Raw genomic sequence first — 27521 nt, forward strand, 5'->3', positions numbered from 1 at the left:
CTTATATTAGCCCGAACATAAATTAACATTGAAATGAAAAAAAGAAGAAATCCCCCATAAAAAAACCAACAAAAAAACAGTAACAACACACAACACTACACAACAACCAATAAATAAATAAATAAAGAAATAAATAAATGAATGAATGAATAAATAAACACATAAATAAATAAGAATAATTAACAAACACAAACCAAAAAAAAAATCAAACCAAAAATAACTTTGCCTATGGACCTTTAGGACTGTTGCCATCTACTGAACTATTTGTGTGATAAGACAGAATGAAGTCAAGTGCAAGTTTGAGGTAGATAACGATGACCAACATTTGCGCTACACTACAACAGGACTGTTAAAACAGGGTAGGGCGTGAGGGTAGCCTAATTATTATTTTATGCTTGGTATTTTGGGGCATTGTTTTGTATGCATATTGGTTTGAATAAAAAACTATTTTGTGAATGTAAAATACACTGACTCAACTATGTAGGTCTAATAGTTTCTCAAACAGCCGTAACATAAAATCTGTGTCGAGGCCCACATAACTTGGTATCAAGAACACACATCTCATGGCTGCTTCTGAGAAATTAATTTGTATTACATTAGATCGTTCTAGTTGTTAAAATGGGAGAAGCTGCCCAGTAGTGGTTAACAAGATGAATCTGGTTCATAAAGTGTCCGATGGTTAAACGTTAATGTTTGGTTTCTTTAAAGAGACAGACCCTAGTTTTTAAACACTACAGAATATTTTTCACTACTGGAGCCGTTTATGATCACTGAAATCAAACATTACTTATATTTTATTATTTAGATTATCCATTTCCGTTGAACCGAAATGGTTCTGGTCATCCTGTTGTTTCTAATATCACAAAATGCATTTTTCATATTTTTAAAAACACACGTGTGTCTGAGAAGTACCGGTTATTGATTCGAGTTCTAGTCTATTTTTTTAAGGATATTTCCCGGTTTTAACGTCACAGACTATTCTTTCACTCTGTTGTAACTTTATCCAAATGTGTTACAGGTTTATGGATTAACTCAACTTAGTGTCCATTTTTACGAGTTGAAACTAGGGTCTGCGCCTTTAACGATGGCTGTACATATCTGATGGCCTCGTGGCCAGGGCCAGGGCTTAAAAACGCTTTAGGAGTCTAGATTGAAGTCTCTACTGATGTCACACGTATGGCACTGCAATTGCGACAAGTCTTAGACTACTAAAGTGTTGAGTCTAAAAGGTTTATAAGAACAGGATCTGGGATGTGCTTATAAAACTTAAAGTCTAGACTTTAACAAAGTGCAGACTTTAACGTAATGCTATTTGAATGGCGTTGCCATGACGTTAAAGTCTGGACTTTAATGTTTATAAGCACGGGGCCAGGTGTCTCTGTTACATTACTCACAGACATTCTTCACATACCGTAAAGAGGAATAGCTATATTATAATTAAAAAATATTAAGTAATTTCAATTGTATCCTTTGCCCCTTTACTTTATTGTGGGCCGTCCGACACTTGGTAATATAATAACTGTTTAACTCTACTATCAGGGTTTATGTTGATGAATTTGAACTTAGCTATAGGCGCCATTATGTATTTGACATTTCCACACACACCCAAAGAAGGCCTTCGCAGGTATTATGTGCCAAATAAAGTAGATAATCAGTTTGATTCACTGATATTTGCATGCAGTTACAAATACACGGGCGTCTATAGATAGAGAATAACTGACTACTGTCTTAAGATATCGCTTAGGTTGGGGCGGGACGTAGCTCAGCGGTACACCGCTCGCCTGATGCGCGATCCATTTAGGATCGACTCCCGTCGGTGAGCCCATTGGGCTATTTCTCGTTCCAGCCAGTGCTCCACAACTGGTGTAACATAGGCCGTGGTATGTACTATCCCGTCTGTGGGATGGTGCATATAAAATATCCCTTACTGCTAATCGAAAAAGAGTAGCCCATGAAGTGGTGACAGCGGGTTTTCTCTCTCAATATCTGTATGGTCCTTAACCATATAGCTGACGCCATATAACTATAAAATAAGATGTGTTGAGTGCGTCATTAAATAAAACATTTCCTTCCTTCCTGCGTAGGTTAGAATAACAGTAACCGGTTATTTCATTTATCATGAAAACCTACATAAATACGAACACAATAATGACATGAACAGTTTTATTTCAATAGCGGGTTTTTTGGAGAACTAGGTCCACGCATGTCGAAAAATAGTTCTTAACAACAATAATTTGAAAATAAAAACATTTAATAGAACAATATAACGTCCCTTTGCTGAACTCATCTAGTGTAAAAATAAGTCCATCCCAAAAAGTTTTGTTTTGTTTTTATCAGAGACCAAAAGTATAGACCTTTGTCTAGTCAACATATTTATCATAAATACACATCTCGTAATAGTGATTGCAGGATAAAACATTGTATTTTAACAGGTAATTTAACTTCTAGCAATATTTATTCTGTTCCTAATGATGGCAATTTCTGGGATAAAGGGTACAACAATCGGTAAATAACATATATAAATACTCCAAAACAACATTGCCCCATTTTATAGAAAGGTCTTCTTTTTCCGGTTCAAGTTCAAGTTCCTAGGTTCGAATACAACCGTTAAGAGCAAATATCAATTCAATTCAATCCAATATTTTATTAACGTCTCACCTATAAATAAATATATATATATATATAATACATGGAATACATACTATTTTAAAAGCCACTCAACATAGAGTTATGAGACGAGATACAACCAAGTTATCATTAAAAGCCACTCAACATAGAGTTATGAGACGAGATACAACCAAGTTATCATTAAAAGCCACTCAACATAGAGTTATGAGACACGAGATACAACCAAGTTATCATTAAAAATAGCTAGTAAGTAATAAAATAATACAATTACTAATTTTTAAATAAATAAATTCTTCTTTTTTTCTAAACTCTTGACACAGGTTTTGGCACAAGTTTTCATTATATCTTTGTTCGAAAATAAAAATATCATTTTATCACATGAATTAAAACTATTAAAACATCAATTAAGACAGCGTTGTTAAATACAATTTCTCTAAAATCATTATACAATGGACAGGATAAAAACACACGTTCTTCATTTTCAATACAACCATTGCAATAAAAACAAAATCTTTCATTTTCTAAAATATGTTTGTACCTCCCTTTCTTCAATTGTTAATGGTGCAACACCGCACCTAAACTTGGCAAATGCGCTTCTATGGCAAACAGGTAAAATAAATGTACAATGAAACTGTTACATTTTTCCATTAATAGCAAGGAATCTTTTATATGCACCATCCCACAGACAGGATAGCACATACCACGGCCTTTGATATACCAGTTGTGGTGCACTGGCCGGAATGAGAAATAACCTCATGGGGCCTACCGACGGAGATCGATCCCAAACCGACCACGCACCAAGCGGTTTCAACAACCCCTAATATATTAGTATGCACAGCAATGGGTCTAGGAATCATTGTTTTAGTTTTAAATCCATTTGCAACAGAGAGTGCAAAATAATTGATCGTAGAAGACAAACATCAACACATAAAAAGAAAAAAGAAAGAAAGAAAGAAAAAGATAAAAAACACAACATAACTCCATGAAACAAGATAACTTTATATATCATAATACAGCACTCATAATCACAAAATGACATATTTGATAATAGTGGTCCTAATTATAGTATATAAACATAATTAGTGCAAAATGTTTGTTTCTGTTATGTTATACGAATACATACTAATAATATCCTGAACTTCATTGAAAACACACCAGTTACATTTGTAGTTGGGGGGAAAAAACGATAGGAGAAGAAATTACAAAAAACAACTGATTTTTAATAAATAGATGTATTCTGGTAGGCAATAAATAATCCAAAAAATGTATAAAAGAGTTAGGGTTACGGATAGTCTTATAGCAACTGAAAATTGGGCGGCGCGTTTTCTGTGGAGTTCAGTATATAAGTGTACGTATTAAGAATTCTCAGCACTTGAAGCAGGTCACAATTTGTAACAGCGTGGACTGCGTGTTGTTTCTCTCTTTCTGCCAAGTACATAACTCGTGTTGGGAATCTGTTAGAATTCCATCGATCATCGGTTATAATTGGCTTGCACCAGCCGATCAACTATCGATTGGATAATAATCGATTAGGATTATATGAACATAAGAATGATTTGAATTACAGCACCGTGTACCATTTGGTGTGTTCACTTGGATTTACCGTACAAATCACTAATTTTACCTACATTTTAATCCTTATTGATTAATATGATTTCTCTTTATGTACACATGAAACCAAACACCAACCTCAACAGATGTACGCTAATTCTTATCATGTAAACTTGAGGAACAATTACAATTCATTTTCCATCACACAATCGATTATGGATTGTTATAAACGATCATAATATTGGTAGATCCAAACCAATCATACTTCGATCAAAATCTACTATCGTGACATCACTATACATAAGTCAATGAATGCGACCACGCCAGCATTACGAACACGTGTTGCCCACGTAGTAAGATGGTAGAAAATTGTTGCGCCGATCTTTGTTCAACTGACATATCATTTCGTATGGGTAGGGCACTTCCAGTTGTGAAGCTTCGTCCAGCTTTAACATCTACATAAACAACATAATATTAATTTATTTATTATCATTAACATGAATATTGTATAAAGTTTAACGACACCACTAGAGAACATTGATTAATTAATCATCACATATTTGCTAATTCTTACTCATAGTCATCAGTGGAAACTCGCTATATTTTTCCTAACGCAGCAAGGGATCTTTTATATGCACTTACCTACCACGGCCTTTGACCAGTTGTGGTGAATGTTGTATAAGAAACTAACAAAGCATACATACGTAAGTACATACAGTTATTATGATAATCAAGAACGGTTAAGTTTATTTTGTTTAACGACATCACTAGAGCATATTTATTTAATAATCATCAGCTACTGGATGTCAAATATGTGTTAAGTTTGACATATAGCCATAGTCAGGAAACCCGCTACAAGGAATATTTTGTATACACCATCCCGCAAACAGGATAGCACATACCACGGCCATTTATAGACCAGTTGTGGTGCGCTGTTCGGAACAAGAAATAGCCCAATGGGTTCACCGACGGGGATCGATCCTAGATCGACCGCGCATCGGACAAGTGCTTTACCACTGGGCTACGTCCCGCCACAAGTTGCAGCCTAACCTGTATAATAAAAACAATGATTCCCACTTCTCCATGATGCTAGCGCGTTTATAACCCACTGTAAGTCATACAAACATATCGTATGAATAGACAAATACAGCTGACGGTTCTTATACCTCCTCATGTGTGAGCTTCCAACCACTAGCGGCGCCCATGTTGTCATCCAGCTGGTCAAGAGTTCGGGCACCGATCACCACCGAGGGCACGACGTCCTTCTGAAGCAGCCACACCAGAGCTACCTGGGCCACCGACTTACCTGTAAGATAATAACAGGTAAATAAACACACCAGAGCTACGTGGGCCACCGACTTACCTGCAAGATAATAACAGGTAAATAAGCACCTCAGAGCCACCTGGGCCACCGACTTACCTGCAAGATAATAACAGGTAAATAAACACCTCAGAGCCACCTGGACCACCGACTTACCTGTAAGATAATAACAGGTAAATAAACACCTCAGAGCCACCTGGGCCACCGACTTACCTGTAAGATAATAACAGGTAAATAAACACCTCGGAGCTACCTGGACCACCGACTTACCTGTAAGATAATAACAGGTAAATAAACACCTCAGAGCCACCTGGACCACCGACTTACCTGTAAGATAATAACAGGTAAATAAACACCTCTGAGCGACCTGGGCCACCGACTTACCTGTAAGATAATAACAGGTAAATAATCACACCAGAGCCACCTGGGCCACCGACTTACCTGTAAGATAATAACAGGTAAATAATCACACCAGAGCCACAGGTAAATAAACACCCCAGAGCCACCTGGGCCACCGACTTACCTGTAAGATAATAACAGGTAAATAAACACCTCAGAGCTACCTGGATCACTGACTTACATGTGAGAAACAACTGAGATAATGAAACAATAATGTTGTCTGTAAGACAATAACTGAGATAATTACACAACATACATGTCTGTACAATGACGGATATAATTACACCACAAATGTGTTTGTAAAAAACAACAACAGACATCATAATTACACGACATCCTTCCTTCTAAGGTAATAAATGAGATAATTATACAACAGACATGCTTGTAAGACATGGCATAATGATATAACAGATAACTGTACAATAACAGAATTGCTTGTAAGATGTTTTACTACGATAAACATACCTGTAATACATGTAAGACAATAATAAATGAGAACGTTCTGCAATAACTCTTATAAGAGTTGTAAGAAAATAACTGAGAAAGTTCAACAATAACAATAACATACATGATTGCGCTCCTGGCGGTTGACACCTGTGAGGAAGGCTATGTTTCACTATAGCGGACAACTCATGTCATCAGTGACCGTGATTCACAAGTGCATGCCACCATAACTCTTTAAATGTTCATTCAGGTGCGTCTTGAGGGTGGCAGACCTCGTGTAGGCAATGTGGGACGCATACTACCCTGGAAAGTGGCAGTCGTCAAATTGCTCAAACACCAGACCTCACCATTTAAGGGGAGCTATCACTGGCTCTGCATCACTCATGGAAAATAATTGTTAGCTCCCTTTAGCATCGGAATCAATCTCATTATTTATTTATTTCAACTTATTTTCGTGCTTATGTCCAATTAAGGTTTAAGCACGCTGTCCTGAGCACATACCTCAGCTATCTGGGCTGTTTGTTCAGGACAGTGGGTTAGTGGTTAGTTGGTTAGTGGCTAGTGAGAAAGAAGAGGTGTAGTGGCCTTACACCTACCCATTGAGCCCTTAAGAACTCGCTCTGAGTTGGAGCCGGTACCGGGCTGCAAACCCTGTATCTACCAGCCTGTAGTCCGATGGCTTAACCACTGCGCCACCGAGGTCGGTAATCTGATTAAAACCAGCTCCACTGGTTAATAGCTATTACTGGTATACCAGTAGATCTGATTTCAGAGTGCATCGCAACATGTTTTAGAGTGGTACAAAAGAAGTAAATACCAATACTTACTATGGTAAAGTCGTAAATGACTCCCAGTAATCGAAATCAGAGGAGAAATTTATTTCTCCCCTCATACTGTTTTCATGGCGAGATCTGAAACACCTAACAATGATTCAAAGGAGCAATCAAAACATCCCTTTGAATCTACAGAGATACGATTTGGAAAATATTAATATACATGCTGTTCGATGTGGAATATGAAGATACACTCACTACACCACCACCACCACCAGTCTTTTAATCACTAGACCCACACAATTACACGTAAATATCTCAGTTATTACTACCCGGGTTTTTTTCCCTCTCCAGAGAATGCACTGGCTCATAGAAAGCATTTCTCCATGCACGGGATTCAAAATAAAATTGTTCTTACCGTGGGTTTTTGCGCAACTCTCATAACGTCCATTGTGCTCCAGATCCTGTCTTGAGCGGACACCTGCCCCAATCCCGGTCACACCTGAGTGGCTCTCTTGGGTTCGTCCTGAGCAACCCAATGCAAAACGACCCTCTTACGGCTTGGTGTCTCGCTGGTATTTGCCAGACAACAAATCCCTGCGCAAACAAGTGCATCATATTATACATTGTACTTATATCCGTTAATATTATAATTCTTGTTTTATTTTGATTGACAATTTGATTTGATCATCTTTGAACTTGGCTATCATAATTTAAAACACAACTAGAAATATTACAATAGAAAGAAATGAATGGCGCATCACGTTTTAAAACTACGGCTGTTTGGTTATTTCAAGTCTTGGTCGTGAAAGAGATAAGAAACCCGCTGAAGACACATGCTTATATAAAGACACATACTACTATAATATATCATAGTTACAGAGAAAGAAAACACACATACACACAGACACACACAAACACATACAGACATACACAAAACACACACACAAACACACACACAGAGAGAGAGAGAGAGAGAGAGAGAGAGAGAGAGAGAGAGAGAGAGAGAGAGAGAGACAGGCGGACAGACAGACAGACACACATACACACACACAACACACACACAGAGAGAGAGAGAGAGAGAGAGAGAGAGAGAGAGAGAGAGAGAGAGACAGACAGACAGACAGACAGACACACACACACACACAACGCACACACATAAAAAGACACATACATACACACATACAGACATACACAAAACACACATACACAACACACACAACCACACACAGACACACACACACACACACACACACACACACACACACACACACACACACACACACACACACACACAGAGATACAGATATACAAACTAAAGCTAAGTACAGGTACCAGATGTTTGTTCATCTCTATAACGAATTAAATTTTAATTTTAATTTAATCCCCACAGTGGCTGTTCTTTAAGGATGTGGAATATTTATGCTAAATTATGAAACGTCATATGATGATATATGATATAGAAACAGAGAGATACAAGAAAACATACCCCTTGAGAGGGCTCCATGGCATGACACCAATCCCATGTTGCTTACAGACTTGGAATGCTTCTAATTCGCTTTCACGTACAACAAGATTGTATTGTTGCTTGAAAAATACAAAAAAACCCTATGTTTTAGTTTATGTATTTTCCATTTATGCTTACATATGGACAGAAATAACAACGCAAAATCAAGCCAAAACCACAATATTAATTAATCATCGGCGATTGGATATAAAACATTTGGTAATTCTGACACGTAGTCATCAGAGGAAACCCGCTACACCTGCACCTTCTCACAGGCAGTAAAACGCATACCGCGGCCGTTGACCACTTGTGGCGCATTGGTTGGAACGAGAAAAATAAACCAAGCAGTTGAATGGATCAGCCGAGATGGTTCAATCCTGCGACGCAAGCACCTGAAACGAGCACTCTACCAAGCTAAATGTCGCCCCAAATATCCAAACATTGAAACGAAACGGATTATTTGAACGTCTCACCTGAAGACTAACACAGGGATTAAATCCCATCTTCTCGGTGAGATCCACTATTTTCTGAAGCTGCCAACCCACCACGTTACTGGATCCTACATAGCGAACCTTCCCACAACGCACCAGGTCGTCGAGCGTGCGCAGTGTCTCCTCGATAGGGGTCGCGTCATCCCAGTAGTGCATCTGCCCATAAAACCAAAAATAGTAAAAATAACCCAAAAATAACAAACAAGTCAAAACAATAAAAAAAAAAAAAAAAAAAAAAAAAGCACCAGAAAACGCCAACAAAATAAAAATATAAACAGAACCAAAAACAAAAAATAAATAAATAAATAAACAAACGTATCAGAAGGATATGTCCGAATGTCTGACGTTTCGACACCAACCTACTTTGCGCCATGACTTCAGCGGTTAATGTTCAATTTCATAGCCGGGAGTAGCCCGAGTACTCTGACTGTAAGAGAACTAGACGGACATTTGGACATAAATACGCACTCATTACAGTCAGAGACCAAGCTATGTAATTTTTTTGGCAATCGCCGACCATCAAAAAGTAGTCAAAGATTTCCGCTCTATAATACAACAACAATCCTATGTTTGACGTCAAATACATTTACATCGACCATTTTCGAGTTCCTTGATTAAACAGATCAGATATTAATCACTAATACATACACTACAGAAAGAAACCTGACAGCACCCATATTCAGCTAAGCTTCGGCAAACTCCGGACATCACAATTGTAAGTTCACCGACCTATATCGTGACGTTGCGTCACATGATCGCCCACTCAGCCATTCCGTCTTCCAGGGGCCGTCTCATACAATAATACAAGTGCCCGACAATCACCCCAAAAAAGAGTTTGTTTTGTGTAACGACACCACTAGAACACATTGATTCATTAATCATCGGCTACTGGATGTCAACTATTTGGTAATTTTATCATAGTGTTAGAGAGGAAACCCGCTACATTTTATCATTAGTATCAAGTGACCACTGTTGTGGTGGTGGAACAGCGTTGCTTCACACGTCTTTGCAAACATGATAGTTGCGATAATAGCTATATCGTAAGAATGTGAGTTGCCCACAACAAATGTGAGGAAGTCAAACTGAACGAAAACCGCAATACATGGTCTCTGCACAATGCGTATATGACGAAACAGTTCTATTAATCTCTATCTCGTGTTTCGTCCATAGAAGGACAGCCTCTACCGAGGAGAAAAAGAAAGAATTTTTTTATTTAACGACGCATTCAACACATTTTAATTACGGTTATATGGCGTCAGACGGTATCCCCCCATTAGTCATACCCTTATTTGTCATACAGTTTATAACTACACAGGTCAAGGTTTGGTGCACACTTAATCATCTGCCCGTTACCCAGATAAAAATGGTATGATCCCACATTGTTGTATATTGTATGACTAATGAAAGAAAGGCTTCTCTGGCCCGCTTTCGCATAGTGCTGAGGAACTTCAGACGCTCTGAATCTTGTGGTGGGTGGGTGTGGTCAGTGGTGTTCCTGACGTGATCTCCAACGGTAGTACATCTTCCATTACAAGTCTTGATGACACATTTCCAATGAGTACAAGTCTGTCGAACAGCATTCTTGTTGTAGAGGTGACCATCTAAGAAGACTTGGGGCGTACCCCTCTGCGACAATAAATACTCCACTCTCCGAAGTCCAGCCATGGTGCAAGTGATGATGATAACTTGTTTAACGTGCCCATATACCACTAGGGTTTCGAACACGCCCATCCCGAGTCCGACCTCCGATAAGATCGGTGACCTGACTCGGATGGAGGGGGGGGGGGGGGGGGGGGGGGAGGGGGGTAGAGTTGAAAATGGGCAGAATTTTGAAAATAGCAATTAGTAAAAAAAGTTAATAGAATAAATTTAAAAAAAACAAAAAAACTTACAAGCCAAAAATAAAAATAATTGACTGCTCGGCCGAATAATATTTATATAATTTGGAGCATTTTAGAAGGACGGTCCAAAATTAAATAAGAAAAAGAAGAGAGGATCGGACTATTTAATAATAATTTAAAAAAAAAAAGAGTAATTTCGACATAATCTTTTGAACGCAGATCTAAAAGTTTAAAGTCCGATCGATATGTCCACGTGAGTGGCCTCGTTAAGGCCGTTTGGGTGCACAGCTTATAGGGACGAGATGGGTTGCATCCCGTCAAGAAAACCCCTAGATTGACAGTCGATAGACGTTGAAGGTGTAGTGCTGTGCTGAAATACAGATCTTGAGAAGCCGGATCCGTCTGAACGAGAGAGAGTATCAGACTAGGGTATAGTCCAGTCGTCATGGGTTGGTATAGTGGTGCGGACGGGCCCGACTCCGGAGGATACGAGATGGTATCACTACAAAGCAAATAAAATCTAGAAAAAGAGTAGTAGGGGCCGACCCCGCTTCCTATTTCTTCTTAGAGTGGGGCGGTCAATCTTCCAGTGCTGCTAGGACAGGCTCGGACATGTAGAGACTAAACGCGAACAACCGTGGCGTTCTGCAGAATGGCCGTCATACGAGTCACGAAAAAACAAGTCAACATAGTTAGACGGAGAAATGACGTGGAGGCGAGGAATCTCGCTAAAAAAGAATCCAACCTGGTGGTGCAGACTGTCGAAACGAGAAGCGTTCCAGCGTTCTATCAGTTCCAATGGCCGCATACATCCCAGTAGAAAACTTCATTTCGCTGACAAAAACAACAAAATGAAGGATCCCCAAGTCGACCACATGAAAGCACGTGCAGTGTGCACCAGCGAAACAAACACGTCTTACCGCGTGGAGCTACAGACTGGGAATGATGGTGCAAGTATGCCATGATTTGGTGTTCCACAGTTATATATACCCAAATGTCTCAAAAGCTACTAATTGAATAAACTCATTATAATTGGAGAACAGTACTTCACAATTAGAATTCTGTCAAAACATTTATACTTAAAAGATAGATGTGATTTCAGCAGCTTGGAGATTATTTTATATCTCATTGCTACATCAAAACATGTCTCCTTCATGTTTTCTTCTCCTAAGAGCAACTCCTTATAACTGGAGAAACCATGAAAACAATGACTTCTGTGTATTCATTATTATAAAAACATTTCTACTTCAAAGCTGCTGCCCACAGGAGTTATGATTACAACAGTGACTAGTTAGCAGTGAGACACAGCCAATATCAGTTGGTCATTCAAGCCGAGATAATCCTCTGAGACCATTCTCATTCCCCACACAGGTGTGCTCAGTTTACTTACTGCTTGACTGCTTTCCTAATTGTATTACTATTGACCATATGACTAATGGGGGTATGACTAATGGGAGGTCACCCGTCAGACATATGGTTAAGGACCACACAGATATTGAGAGAGGAAACCCGCCGTCGCCATTTCATGGGCTACTCTTTTCGATTAGCAGCAAGGGATCTTTTATAATATGCACCATCCCACAGACAGGATAGCACATACCACGGCCTTTGTTATACCAGTCGTGGTGCACTGGCTGTGAAGAGAAATAGCCCAATGGGCCCACCGACGGGGATCGATCCCAGACCGACCGCGCATCGAGCGAGCACTGTACCACAGAGCTACGTCCCGCCCCCTACCGAGGAGATTCTGTACTGGAGATGTTATCCCTCTTGTACCGCCAAAAAGAGGAATGCTACTCCCAGACTAGTTTAGTAAATAAAAACTAGCACATAACAGAGCTCATTAGAATTAGTACAGTCGATCAATGGAATCACAGATCATTGGTAGAGGTAACATTGTGAAGACTAGCATTACTATGGTTGTGATAACTCGGACTCGGAACTCTATTACCGTGCCTCTATACCCCTATAATGATCCGCTGTCGGTCTGAGATCGATCGCCATCAATGGGCCCATTGGGCTATTTCTCGCTCCATCCAGTGCACCACGACTGGTACATCAAATGCCGTGGTATGTGCTATCCTGTATGTGGGATGGTGCGTATAAAAGATCCCATGCTACTTATCGAAAAAGAGTAGCCCATGAAGTGGCGACAGCGGGTTTCCTCTCTCAGTATATGTGTGGTCGTTAACCATGATTGACGCCAAATAACAGTAAATAAAATGTGTTGAGTGCGTCGTTAAATAAAACATTTCCTTCCTTATACCCCTATGGTTTCGGACACGTCTGTCCCGGGTCCGGTCTCTGGCATGGCCGGTGGCCTGACCTGGAGCAGACAGTGACGTTTTGGTGAAAAACCGTGTGTTTCTGTACCTGGTAGAGATCAATGTAATCAGTTTTGAGTCGTTCCAGACTCGCTTCCAGCGCGTGCACGATGTGTCGTCTGCTCAGGCCTATATTGTTCACGTGCGCAGGTTGCTGCTTCCCGCGCACCTTGGTGGCGACTACGAAATCGTCTCTTGATTGTCTGAAATATGATATTATATAAAGGTAGACGAAATGAACTGTTTCGAATGCTGCAGTACCGACCTCGGTGGCGCAGTGGTTAAGCCATCGGACTACAGGCTAGTAGGTACAGGGTTCGCAGCCCGGTACCGGCTCCAACCCAGAGCGAGCTCTTAAGGGCTCAATGGGTAGGTGTAAGGCCACTACACCCTCTTCTCTCACTAACCATTAACCAACTAACAACTAACCCACTGTCCTGGACAGACATCCCAGATAGCTGAGGTGTGTGCCCAGGACAGCGTGCTTGAACCTTAATTGGATATAAGCACGAAAATAAGTTGAAACGAAATGAAATGCTGCAGTAATCAGACATACAGACTTTACTTTAATATGCCCATTGTATTTGCATATTGTATGTAAACAAATACTACTGGTTAAGACCGTCTGTTTTTAAATTAATACAAATACTGTCTGTTCAGAATAGAAAACAACTTTGTAACCTTGGAAAATATTTCAAATATGCACTACATTTAAGATCGCAACATGTATAACTGTCCATCCTCCAAATACACATCCACTTGTTTATGTTTATGCTGATGATAATTTATATATGACTTATAGTATAGTATATATATACATGTAATTGTATGCTTATAAGCCACACGGCTTAAAGTAAATAAACTACTACTACTACTGTTTGGTTAAAACTGTTCAAGTTGTGTCACCTATATAATATCCATGAAACAATGTACCGATGGAATGAAATAAGAGATACACAAATAGTGACTACAACGAAACCCTCATCCACAATATTAGGAAGTTACATGTGTTACCGACAGTCAAACCCTCATCCACAATATTAGGAAGTTGCATGTGTTACCGACAGTCAAACCCTCATCCACAATATTAGGAAGTTACATGTGTTACCGACAGTCACACCCTCATCCACAGTATTAGGAAGTTACATGTGTTACCGACAGTCAAACCCTCATCCACAGTATTAAGAAGTTACATGTGTTACCGACAGTCACACCCTCATCCACAGTATTAGGAAGTTACATGTGTTACCGACAGTCACACCCTCATCCACAGTATTAGGAAGTTACATGTGTTACCGACAGTCAAACCCTCATCCACAGTATTAGGAAGTTACATGTGTTACCGACAGTCACACCCTCATCTACAGTATTAGGAAGTTACATGTGTTACAGACAGTCAAACCCTCATCCACAGTATTAGGAAGTTACATGTGTTACTGACAGTCAAACCCTCATCCACAATATTAGGAAGTTACATGTGTTACTGACAGTCAAACCCTCATCCACAATATTAGAAAGTTACATATGTTACTGACAGTCAAATCCTCATCCACATATTAAGAAGTTACATGTGTTACAGACAATCAAACCCTCACCCACAGTATTAGGAAGTTACATGTGTTACTGGCAGTCAAACCCTCATCCACTATTAGGAAGTTACATGTGTTACTGGCAGTCAAACCCTCATCCACTATTAGGAAGTTACATGTGTTACCGACAGTCAAACCCTCATCCACAATATTAGAAGTTACATGTGTTACTGACAGTCAAACCCTCATCCACAGTATTAAGAAGTTACATGTGTTACTGACAATCAAACCCTCATCCACAGTATTAAGAAGTTACATGTGTTACTGACAATCAAACCTTCACCCACAGTATTAGGAAGTTACATGTGTTACTGGCAGTCAAACCCTCATCCACTATTAGGAAGTTACATGTGTTACTGGCAGTCAAACCCTCATCCACTATTAGGAAGTTACATGTGTTACCGACAGTCAAACCCTCATCCACAATATTAGAAGTTACATGTGTTACTGACAGTCAAACCCTCATCCACAGTATTAAGAAGTTACATGTGTTACTGACAATCAAACCCTTATCCACAGTATTAAGAAGTTACATGTGTTACTGACAATCAAACCCTCACCCACAGTATTAGGAAGTTACATGTGTTACTGGCAGTCAAACCCTCATCCACTATTAGGAAGTTACATGTGTTACTGGCAGTCAAACCCTCATCCACTATTAGGAAGTTACATGTGTTACCGACAGTCAAACCCTCATCCACAATATTAGAAGTTCAAACCCTCATCCACTATTAGGAAGTTACATGTGTTACTGGCAGTCAAACCCTCATCCACTATTAGGAAGTTACATGTGTTACCGACAGTCAAACCCTCATCCACAATATTAGAAGTTACATGTGTTACTGACAGTCAAACCCTCATCCACAGTATTAAGAAGTTACATGTGTTACTGACAATCAAACCCTCATCCACAGTATTAAGAAGTTACATGTGTTACTGACAATCAAACCCTCACCCACAGTATTAGGAAGTTACATGTGTTACTGACAATCAAACCATCATCCACTATTAGGAAGGTACATGTGTTACTGGCAGTCAAACCCTCATCCACTATTATGAAGTTACATGTGTTACCGACAGTCAAACCCTCATCCACTATTAGGAAGTTACATGTGTTACCGACAGTCAAACCATCATCCACTATTAGGAAGTTACATGTGTTACTGGCAGTCAAACCCTCGTCCACTATTAGGAAGTTACATGTGTTACTGGCAGTCAAACCCTCATCCACTATTAGGAAGTTACATGTGTTACTGACAGCCAAACCCTCGTCCACTATTAGGAAGTTACATGTGTTACTGACAGTCAAACCCTCGTCCACAGTATTAGGAAGTTACATGTGTTACCGACAGTCAAACCATCATCCACTATTAGGAAGTTACATGTGTTACTGGCAGTCAAACCCTCGTCCACTATTAGGAAGTTACATGTGTTACTGGCAGTCAAACCCTCATCCACCATTAGGAAGTTACATGTGTTACTGACAGCCAAACCCTCGTCCACTATTAGGAAGTTACATGTGTTACTGACAGTCAAACCCTCGTCCACAGTATTAGGAAGTTACATGTGTTACCGACAGTCAAACCTTCATCCACTATAAGGAAGTTACATGTGTTACTGACAGCCAAACCCTCGTCCACTATTAGGAAGTTACACGTGTTACTGGCAGCCAAACCCTCGTCCACAGTATTAGGAAGTTACATGTGTTACTGACAGTCAAACCTTCATCCACTATAAGGAAGTTACACGTGTTACTGACAGCCAAACCCTCGTCCACTATTAGGAAGTTACATGTGTTACTGATAGTCAAACACTCATCCACTATTAGGACGTTTCATGTGTTACTGACAGTCAAACCCTCGTCCACAGTATTAGGAAGTTACACGGGTTACTGACAGTCAAACCCTCGTCCACTATTAGGACGTTTCATGCGTTACTGACAGTCAAAACCTAGTCCAGTGTATTAGGAAGTTACGTGTGTCACTGACAGTCAAATCCTCATCCACTATTAGGACGTTACATGTGTTACTGACAGTGAAACCATCGTCCACAATGTTAGGAAGTTACGTGTATTACTGAGAGTCAAACCCTCATCCAGACTATTTGGAAGTTACATGTGTTACTGACAGTCAATCTCACAGTACTGATATACAGTCCCACATTTCATCTTTTCATTTCATACATTCTTAACTACATTCTTAACTACATCCTTAACTAATCTAGTAATTAATTAAATTTGGTCTCAAATACCACGTGTTACCTTATTACCGTTTCATCAGTGTATTAAAACCCCAAACAAACGCAATTTGGGGTATCCTTCTGTGTCGATTTTCTGTGCTACTCCTCCCTTACCCAACAGGTTAAACACTTGAAACACCAAACACTCTACTCGCACACTTCTGGCCCACATGCCAGTGTGTACAGTGGCGTAGCGAAGGTGGGAGAGCAACGGAGGCCATGTCCCCCAATCAGACCTTTTTTCTTTCTTTTTATTCTGTATTAAATTTTATAAAATTCATACATACATGGTGTGGGTTGCCCCCCCCCCCCGCCATTAGTGGGTTGTCCCCCTAATCTAAAATCCTGGCTACGCCATTGAGTGTGTGCGACCCTGCCTTCTCCTTCCCTCAACCCTTTCCTGTCCTGAACGGAAGAGCTGGCAGTAGTCAGAACGTACGCCCATGACAGGCGTGCGCTAAAACAGCTTGCTCTGAATTCGTAAGTTAAAGGGACAGACCCTAGTTTTTAAACACTAAGCTATATTTTTCACTTAGACCCCAGTTTCAACCCGTAAAAAGGGACACTTTGATTAATTAAAAAACCTGTAACAAATTTAGATACAACAGAGTAAAACAAGAGTATAAATAAACTAAAACGCGACTACATAACTGTTACTTCTCAGACGCACGTGCGTCTTTAAAAATATGAAAAATGCATTTTGTGGTATTAGAAACACCAAGATGACCAGAAACACTTCGGTTGTACGGAAATGGATAATCTAAACAATACAAAATGTAAGTAATGTTTTATTTCAGTGATCATAAACGGCTCTAGTTGTGAAAAACATGCCTTAGTGTTTAAAAACTAGGGTTTGTCCCTTTAAAGCACTTGAACTTGATCTTGAGCTAGACTGGGTATTTTGAAAATATATTTCTGGACGAAACAAAAGAACAGAAGAACTGTCAATATACTGATGAAAAGAAATAAAGTATCACACAGATAGCAACAAGAAATAATGACTGCATCAAAAATCAATTGATATTGTCAGAAGTTGACTGGGAACATATAGGCAGCACATTCTCAACACTACAGACATTCAATCCCACAGTACAACTAGGTATGAAATACAGACATTACTACGCTAGTAGTGAATTAAATTTGGTCTACAATTCAATGTGTTCGCTTATTTCTTTCCATCAGTATATTATACACACATTCCTTCATACAGGTCAACATATACCACGACCTTTGATATACCACGTTTACAATAATCGGTTAAACGTGTTGGAAATACCCGATGTTTATTTCTCTGGCATGTTTGATTATAGACGTGTATCTTCCATAAACATATATCCTATTGACAAATACCCATGAAATTAATACTGTATTTAGACGTTTAAAATTAATGTTGTACTTACTTTGATAGCCATGACCCCACAATGCTTTCTGACAAGCCGTCGGAGTAGACGTTTGCCGTGTCCAAGACGTTGCCGTCCCACTGGACGTAGCGGTCTAGAAGTTTGTGTGACGATTCCTCGTCGATCTTTCCCGAAACACCTGACTGGATATAGTATTGAGCGTCTCAGATATTAGCTAAAGCTGAACAGGGGAAGGGAGGGAGTGGTTGATACAAACGCATATTGTTTATGTATGAAACTTATTACATGAACGGGGGAAGGGAGGGGTGGTTGATACAAACACATATTGTTTATGTATGAAACTTATTACATGTACGGGGGAAGGGAGAGGGTGGTTGATACAAACACATATTGTTTATGTATGAAACTTATTACATGTACGGGGGAAGTGAGGTGGTGGTTGATACAAACACATATTGTTTATGTATGAAACTTATTACATGTACGGGGGAAGGGAGGGGTGGTTAATACAAACACATATTGTTTATGTATGAAACTTATTACATGTACGGGGGAAGGGAGGAGGTGGATGATACAAATACATATTGAGTGCGAGACGTAGCCCAGTGGTAAAGCGCTCGCTTGATGTGCGATCGATCTCCGTAGGTGGGCTCACGACTGGTATACAAAAGACCGTGGTATGTGCTGTCATGTCTGTGGGATGGTGCATACAAAATATTCCTTGCTACTAATGAGAAAAATGTAGGGTTTCCTATTTAACACTATACGTCAAAATTACAGATAAATCAATGTGCTCTAGTGGTGTTGTGAAACAAACCAAACTTTTAACAACAATTTCATATGTTTTTTGGGATTATACATACATGACAGCATAGGTTTTAGCAATGAACTGAATACGGTCTGGTTTTATAAAATGGTTTAGTAACTAACGCACATTATGACCTAAAGAGCAGACAACACGGAGTTCTTTATACGTGTGACACAGAGGTCAAGTGTTGAGTCGAGATAACGATCACTGACGTTTGTACAGTATCATGATACCAGTGTCAAGACACTGGCGTTTGCACAGTATCACGATACCAGCGTAGATTCAGCGCGTGACCTCGCAAGATGATGTTTTATATTAGTGTTTTATTTAAATGTCTTTAGTGACACCACTAGAATACTTTAACTTATTAATCATCGACTATTGGAGGTCAAACACAAATGATAACTCTCATAAATAGTCTCAAAGAAAACTAGCTGCATTTTCCCATTAGCAGCATGGCAATGTTCCACATACAGAAGAGCACTTACCCGGGCCTTTGATATACCAGTCGCGGGTGTTGAGTGTTAATGGGTTCACCGAGTGGCTTTGATATAAAGATAATATTTGGTATACAAACAGGACACAAAATACTGAATCATTTAATTTTCATAACAAAAGGATATATATATATATATATATATATATATATATATATATATATATATATACTTCATGGGCTACTCTTTTCGATTAGCAACAAGGGATCTTTTATATATACAATCCCATAGACAGGATAGCAAATACCACGGCCTTTGATATACCAGTCGTGGTGCACTGGTTGGAGCGAGAAATAGCCCAATGGGCCCACCGACGCGCATCAAGCGAGCGTTTTACCACTGGGCTACGTCTCGCCCCCACCCCTAAAAGTAGGTTGACATATATGTCAAAATTACTAAATGTTTGACATCCAATAGCCGATGATTAATAAATCAATGTGCTCTAGTGGTTTCGTTAAACAAAAACAAGCTTTAACTTTTAGATCTCCCTTGCATAATTTCCACGCTCCTATTATTTATCCAATTTTATTTATATTAGTAGTATCAATTGTAGATTTATATTATTTATTGAATACTACTGTTTTCCCACGTTGAGAAACATAAACGTATTGACAAAAATAAGTAGAGTCAGCAAATATCAACTTCGAAATGATAACGGGTCTATCTAGCATGGCGGACCAAACGGTATCACAAGATACAAACTTCGTAATGGGGTTACCTCTATATTAAATAAAAAGCATATAAGGGAACTACAAACAAAACCGTACCGCTGAAACTCCAAACGTCATGCACCCGAGGGTGAGGTTGGACACCCTCAAGCCAGAACGACCGAGTTAATTGTACGAAACTTTACATTCTTCGGCCACGGGATTCATAGTTCACGTTACACCGCTTTGGCACGTTTAAAATGTTACGTGCGTATGGTTGGTACAGGAAGTGAGAGATACCTTCTCGTGATATACATCACAGGCCAACCTCGCATGAGATGGGTCGTGTGATCGATCGCCCTTAATGGAATCAGGTGTTTATTCTGTGACAACCATTCTTAATGACTACAACAAAGGATGTTGTACGGTTTTCTGTCTCTCTGTCCCTGTCTCTGTCTATCTCACTCTGTCCCTCTCCTCTCTCTGTCTCTCTCTCTCTCTCTCTCTCTCTGTCTGTCTCTCTCTCTCTCTCTCTCTCTCTCTCTCTCTCTCTCTCTCTCTCTCTCTCTCTCTCTCTCTCTCTCTCTCTCTCTCTGTCTCTCTCTCTCTGTCTCTGTCTCTCTCTCTCTCTCTCTCTCTCTCTCTCTCTCTCTCTCTCTCTCTCTCTGTCTCTGTCTATCTCACGCTGTCCCTCTTTGCTCTGTATCTCTCTCTCTCCCTCTCATCTATACAACGCAAGGACTGTTAAACATTTTCCGATCATCCTTAGCTCCTCTCCTGGTTTGATCTGCACTACCGACCATCATCTTTGTACTTAAGTTAAGTTAACCCGATGATGTATGACGCAAGTATAGTTATTTATTTTTTAAAACTATTTAAAATATACGTACATATTATTGCGTTAAATATAAATATGTCTTTTCAGTACATATCTTCTCGTCCTGATGAAGGCAGTTGCTTAAAGGGACATTCCTGAGTTTGCTGCACTTTTTAAGATGTTATCGGCTAACAAATACTTTTTAACGATTGTAATTACATATCAAATATATTTTTCTGCGTAAAATATTAGTGGCTGTATATTAAACGTGTTTCTGATCATTCTAATATTTGTACTAGGTTAAATTTCATTTTATTTCCTGAAAATTATTTTTTCGTACGTACGAAATTATTTGAAGACAAAATCCAGTTTGGGCTTCTTACAAATATTAAGACGACCAGAAACACATTGAATACACAGACACTGATATTCTAAACAAGAACATATATTTACTATGTAAGTTTAATTGTAAGAATATTTTATTAGTCAGAAATACCTTACAATGCAGCAAACTCAGGAATGTCCCTTTAATATGTCGTTTCTACAATGATGTCGTGTTCTTTATATTTTGTTCTCGAGTATTGAAACGGTCTATTTCACATTATAAATGGTTTAAAATGCACAATACTAGTGTTGTAAAGTACCTGTATGTATTTCTTGCAGCATTTTTGTTTTACAGGATATCATCAATTTTTGTCAGACACTGAGCAAATGCAACAGCCTTGTGTGTTTAGGAAAGTGTGCTGGGTAGTCATTTTCAATCGTAGGTATAACTCAGTATAAACAATAAAACCGTTACCATTATCAATATTCGTATCTCTACACAAATTAGAGTCAAAAAGATGTTATGATGAAGTCGTGACTGCTAAAATAAAATCGGAAATAGGGGATTAGCTAATATCAGAAAATAATAATTTATATTATAATTTATATCATAACTTACCTTTTTGAAACACATTTGAAACACAAAGGATAAAATACCTTTTTAATTTAGTTCAATAGATATTAATTAGCTTAAGGTGTCGTTAAGCATCATAATGCAGCATACATTAACATCCATATAAACATTCTCCAATTATCAGCAATGTTGGTGCTTGATTTGACTGAATACAACAGAACAACTCTGTACTTGACTGGCTCCAGCACGCATAGGCGTACGGGCTCCCATTTGCGTGTGTGTGTGTGTGTGTGTGTGTGTGTGTCTGTATGTGTATATGTGTGTGTGTATGTGTATATGTGTATGTGTATGTGTGTGTGTGTGTGTCTGTGTGTATGTGTTTGTGTATGTGTGTGTGTATGTATGTGTATGTGTGTATGTGTGTTATGTGTGTATGTGTGATGTGTGTATGTGTGTGTGGTGTGGTGTGGTGTGGTGTGGTGTGTGTGTATATGTGTGTGTGTGCGTGCGTGTGTGTGTATGTGTGAGTGTATGTATGTTTGTAGGTGTGTAGGTGTGATGTGTATATGTGTGTGTGTGTATGTGTGTGTGCGTGTGTGTGTGCGCGCGCGCGCGCGTGTGTGTGTGTGTGAGTGTATGTGTGTTTGTAGGTGTGGGTGTGTGGGTGTGAGGCTAATCCCCGAATTAAACGAAATAGCCCGAATCTGAATAACATTTATTTATATTAGCATTACTGGCAAACAGTTATATAGGTTTGCATACTAATCACTACTAATTTTTACATGGATTATAACTAATATTGTGGGTAGAATGATGGAAATACATAGTCAAAAGTGTTCAGGCTAGCTAATTTTCCCTGAATATCTATTATTTTTGCCCGAATTGGAGGATTTTCTGCGGCACCAGGGGTCAATTGCTCCCTGCCCCCTGTCTCGTACGCTTAGGCTAGCCGGAGTACTCTGCCGTTCGAGAGCTGGACAGACATTTGAAGGTTATGATCGCTCTCTCAGCCAGATATAACTGTATAGAAAAAAGACCACGAAATGACTGCCTACCACCGTGTAGGCAAAGATTCCCGCTCTAATACAACAATAATCCTCTGTTTGACGCTAAATACCTCTACGTTAATCATTTTCAAGTTCGCTAATAACAAATATTTCACATATTAACCATTAATACACACACTATAGGAAGAAACCCGTCAGCATCTACGTATTTAATCGGAACATTATTCAGAGGGGGTACTGTCGGTTTTCTTGTAGTGTGTGTATTATAGGTTAATATGTCAAATATTTGTTATTGGCGAACTAAAACATTACAACTGCAATGGTATTTAGCGTCAAGCATAGGGTTATTGTTGTATTAGAGGGGAGATCGTTAAAACGACCGAAAAAACATTGAATATACAGACACTAATATTCTAAAAAAGAAAATATATTTAATATGTAAGTTTAATGGTAGAAATATTTTATTAGTCGGAAACATCTTACAATGCAGAAAACTCAGTTTTGACTCGAGCTCGCGATGAGACAAGACGCTGTTACTTATGCTCTCGACTTACCTCCCCACATGGGGGGGGGGGGGGGGGTATGATAGCTTCGTTCGGAACTTTGCTGGAGTTCCGCGTCGCGTACACCGGGTCACGGGCGACCGTGACTTTGATTTCCGGTGACGCGAACTTTTAAGAAGAAGACGAGAAGAGGAGGAAGAAAGAAGGAACGTGCGCCAAGGGCGGCTCAGGGGGGGACCAAAGCGGGCTGCCCTTCTGCGTCACCGCCCCTCCCCACTATTTCGCCGAAGAGGAAGACGACGCCACCAGTGGAGACTACCTTCGACGCTACGGCAGGCCTGCTGGACACCGCCATGGCCCAGTCGCCGCCGTCGCCTCCTGTGTCTGCTTCTACGCCCATGCCTGCTCCGGTGCAGCGGTCGACTTTACAAACCGCTCCCGTTGAGCCGCATGTGGATGTGGTTGGTGCAACGGCGGCTGGAAAGAGGAAAGCAACATCTCCTAAAGTCCAGCCAGCGCGACAGCCTCACGCCCCTGCACGCAAGGATGGCTGGCACTTGGCCTTGGGGAAGCTCAAGACTCAGTTCCACGACTTCGTGCAAGGCGACACCACGGATACGGCGAAGCTGTGAGGCCGGTTTTCCAACCAGAACTGGAAGCCAGTACCGGACAGATGCCACTATGAACTCCACACACTCAGGCTACAAGAGAACAGGACGGGACTCATCGTGACCCACCGCCGCCAGAAGATCTACCGCCAAGCAATTCTCCTGACAGAAATGGACAACACCACCATCCATCGAATCGTCAAGACGATCTGCGGCGCCGGCTACGAAGTCATCCTCAAAGACTTGGTCACAAGGCGCCAGCTGTTCCTGTCCCTGAGTGTGACACCGGTCCTCAACTCGCCGTAGGCCAACCTTACCTAGGACAGGTAACCTCCTTTTTGGGGATTAATTGGACTTTTTAAAAATTTGTCCGCGGGTCAAAATGTTTATGTTTATTTTTTTTGTAAACAGGCCAACGCACTTTATATTGGCGCCCGTTCAATTGCTCAAATCACTTTAAAACCTTTTAGGCCGAGCACTCGAAAATTCTTTTGGATTTAATTTATCAGTCCAGACATGTGTAGGATACAGCAGTTTATTCTATTTAGAACTTAGGTCTTTGACCGACCACTAAATTTTTTATTCCACATTCTGCCCACCTCAAACTTATCCCCCCCCCCCCCCCCACCCCCCTCCTGGCCCGGACTTAGTCACTGGCAAAAGTCAGAGATTAAGCCCGTGACAGGCGTGCGTGAAGCTCTCGTGGCGTATACGCAAGTGAAAAACTTACCATGACCATGGTTGCAGAAATGGTCATTCGGTTTAACGTGAAGCGCATAAATCAGTTTAGTGGTCATTTTTTTTGCTCGGTCTGGCTGAACTCGGGCCGGATGTTCCCGACAAAATGTATGCACTGAGCACAGCCCATTTATTACGTAGTGTTTAGCGTATGTTTCGAGAACAATGGCACATTCTGTTGTCACTATAGGTCGAAGGTATGATCTGGCGTAACAAAATTATACACTATTTTTTTTTATTTTGATAATAAATGTCATTACATGCATTTGGTTGATTGTTTCTACTGAGAATAATTTGCACCAGACTCATTTATTATGTTGTTTGATTCCAACAAACAGTAAACATGCACATCCACTAGACTCTAAGTGAGAAAAAGTATAATTGGAATTGGTATTAAAATAGCATTCATTATTATGTGAAATAATTGCGAAGAGACACGGATTTGAGTGTCCCGTACCCTACACAACGCAGTCGACTGACTTAGAACGGTGGGAATTATTAATTTGTATTGTTAAGTATTTTCAATTCATATATTATTTGATTTGTTTTTGTGTAAATATTTAAATTTGATATATATATATGTATATATATATATGTCTTGTGTATGTGGAAAGTACATATGAAAGATCATTTGCTACTAGCGGGCCTTGTCTGAAAAAATACGTGTCTAAATTACAAAATGTTTCACATCCAATAGCCTATGTTTAGCCGATCATCGTGCTGTAGTAGCGTCGTTAAACAAAGCAAACATTTGTTTTCAGTAATTGTTTATTGTCCCCCAGAAACATAAGCAAGGTCAAAGGTGGAATGCAATGCCTATTCTAAATATACCATCTGCAAGATGTCTCCTTACCCAAGGCGGGTATTTCCTGCATATATAGCATTCGTTATTGTTTTATCGTTAAGAGTGACTTATGTGTCTGTAACAAGTTTCTTCTCCCTTTTTCGACCATGTCGATATAATAATATGTTAGGTATAATGCAAAATGTGCTGAGTAGCTTTGTGAAACTGAAATTACAGCATCAAGAATACTACGGATTTTTAATTGTTGCCCGCACAATTCACAAAGAGGTCTTGGTCTGGGTTTCCCCTGCGCGTGCTGTAACCTCACCGTGGTGCAGGGGTGTAACATTCTCTTTGAGAATGGCCAATACAGCACAAATTGAAGTTTAGAGTAAAATTCGGTGTCCGTAAAATTCTGTGATATTTGTATTTGTATTTTTGCACAATTCTTTACACCGTTTTTGTTTAAACCTTGAATTTTTATATTGATGTTGATCATCACTTTATTTATTTGCATTACCATAGTTTGACACCCAATAGCCGATGTATTTGTCGTGCTGGGGTGTCGTTAAACATTCATTCATTCATTCATTCATTCTGGTCTGGGTTTGTTGTTTAAAGCAACCCTGATGTCGGGAGATGAATTCCTAAGGAACATTAAAACGTAATCATTTGAGCAGTATTCTATAAAAATGGAGACCGAAGAGGTGAGACCAATGTGGAGACCCTTGGGGTTCTCAGTCACAGTGTCAACTCTATTGTTCACCTTTGAGTTTAGACATATATATTGTATCTGTATCACCTTGTTGTTAACTTGTTTAATCATGTTTTATGTTGGAAAGTAAAATACAAGAAATTACATCATGAACTTGAGACTTCTGTTACTTCATTAACATTTCTAAAAATGTTTACTCTGTGTTACTACTATAAAAATTAGATATTCCAGAAACTCATGGTATACAAACATTAATATTCGAAGCAAGAAAATGTAATAAATATCCCGTTTTATTCATGAAAAGGCACGTTTAAATGTCTGTAAAGTCAGGAATGCCCCTTTAATAGTCATGACTCTCATTTTTAATGATGAAGAAAAACACTAAAATTTATATCTAGGTGTGGTATAACATGCTAATTAAAATTATACTGATAAAAAGTATGAAATGTTATTTCCATCCCACAACAAAATGTAATTTCCATCCGACACAAAACTAAAATGCCTACAGAAGACAAACGGTTAATCAGAGAAGTAAGTTTGTTAATATAGATTTCAAACATGTTTTTGGTTATGAAAAAAACATTATTCGAAGTTCCCTCATATACTTTTGATAGAATGTTGTATTGATTCTGTTAAGTTGACCTCTTTGATTTCTATCAATGTCCGACACCAGAAATATTTAAACTATCTAAGTTAAAATGGGTTAATTAAAGAAGTTGTTGTACATGTTATTAATGCAGCTCATCCTGCCTCATACACAACTATATTACTTTACTTCCTAATGAGGATTACTTAAAAGGAATACATGGGCAAAGATTCAAATTCCATCCGAGACCAAAACTAATATCTTGAACTATGCCCAGAACTGGGATGGATTGCTCCATTGTGTTTTATTGTACGTGGGAAGCGATTTCGCTCAGTCGATTGAGTGCTCACATGAGGTGCTTGCGTCGCAGGATCGAACCACCTCGGTGGATCCATTGAACTGATTTTTTGTTTTCTCGTTCCCACCTGTGCACAACTGGTCAAAAG

The 27521-nt window shown here is 39.5% G+C and overlaps 1 protein-coding gene and 1 pseudogene across 2 annotated transcripts in view; one reads left to right on the forward strand and one right to left on the reverse strand.

The window, feature by feature from the left end:
* Positions 1–3619: 3619 nt before the first annotated feature.
* Positions 3620–20647, reverse strand: LOC121369475 (annotated as a pseudogene).
* Positions 20648–25401: 4754 nt separating this feature from the next.
* The window catches only part of LOC121369476 (sodium-dependent serotonin transporter-like), a 34497-nt gene continuing 32377 nt past the window's right edge, over positions 25402–27521 (forward strand). Inside the window, exon 1 of one of the 2 annotated variants that reach the window (XM_041494581.1) lies at positions 25402–25478. The gene's annotated coding sequence lies outside the window, so the exon portion shown is untranslated. The remainder of the gene's footprint in view (positions 25479–27521) is intronic. The other variant, XM_041494582.1, reaches the window with a different exon arrangement.

This window comes from Gigantopelta aegis, chromosome 3 (assembly GCF_016097555.1).
Source record: "Gigantopelta aegis isolate Gae_Host chromosome 3, Gae_host_genome, whole genome shotgun sequence".
Taxonomy (NCBI): Eukaryota; Metazoa; Mollusca; class Gastropoda; order Neomphalida; family Peltospiridae; genus Gigantopelta; species Gigantopelta aegis.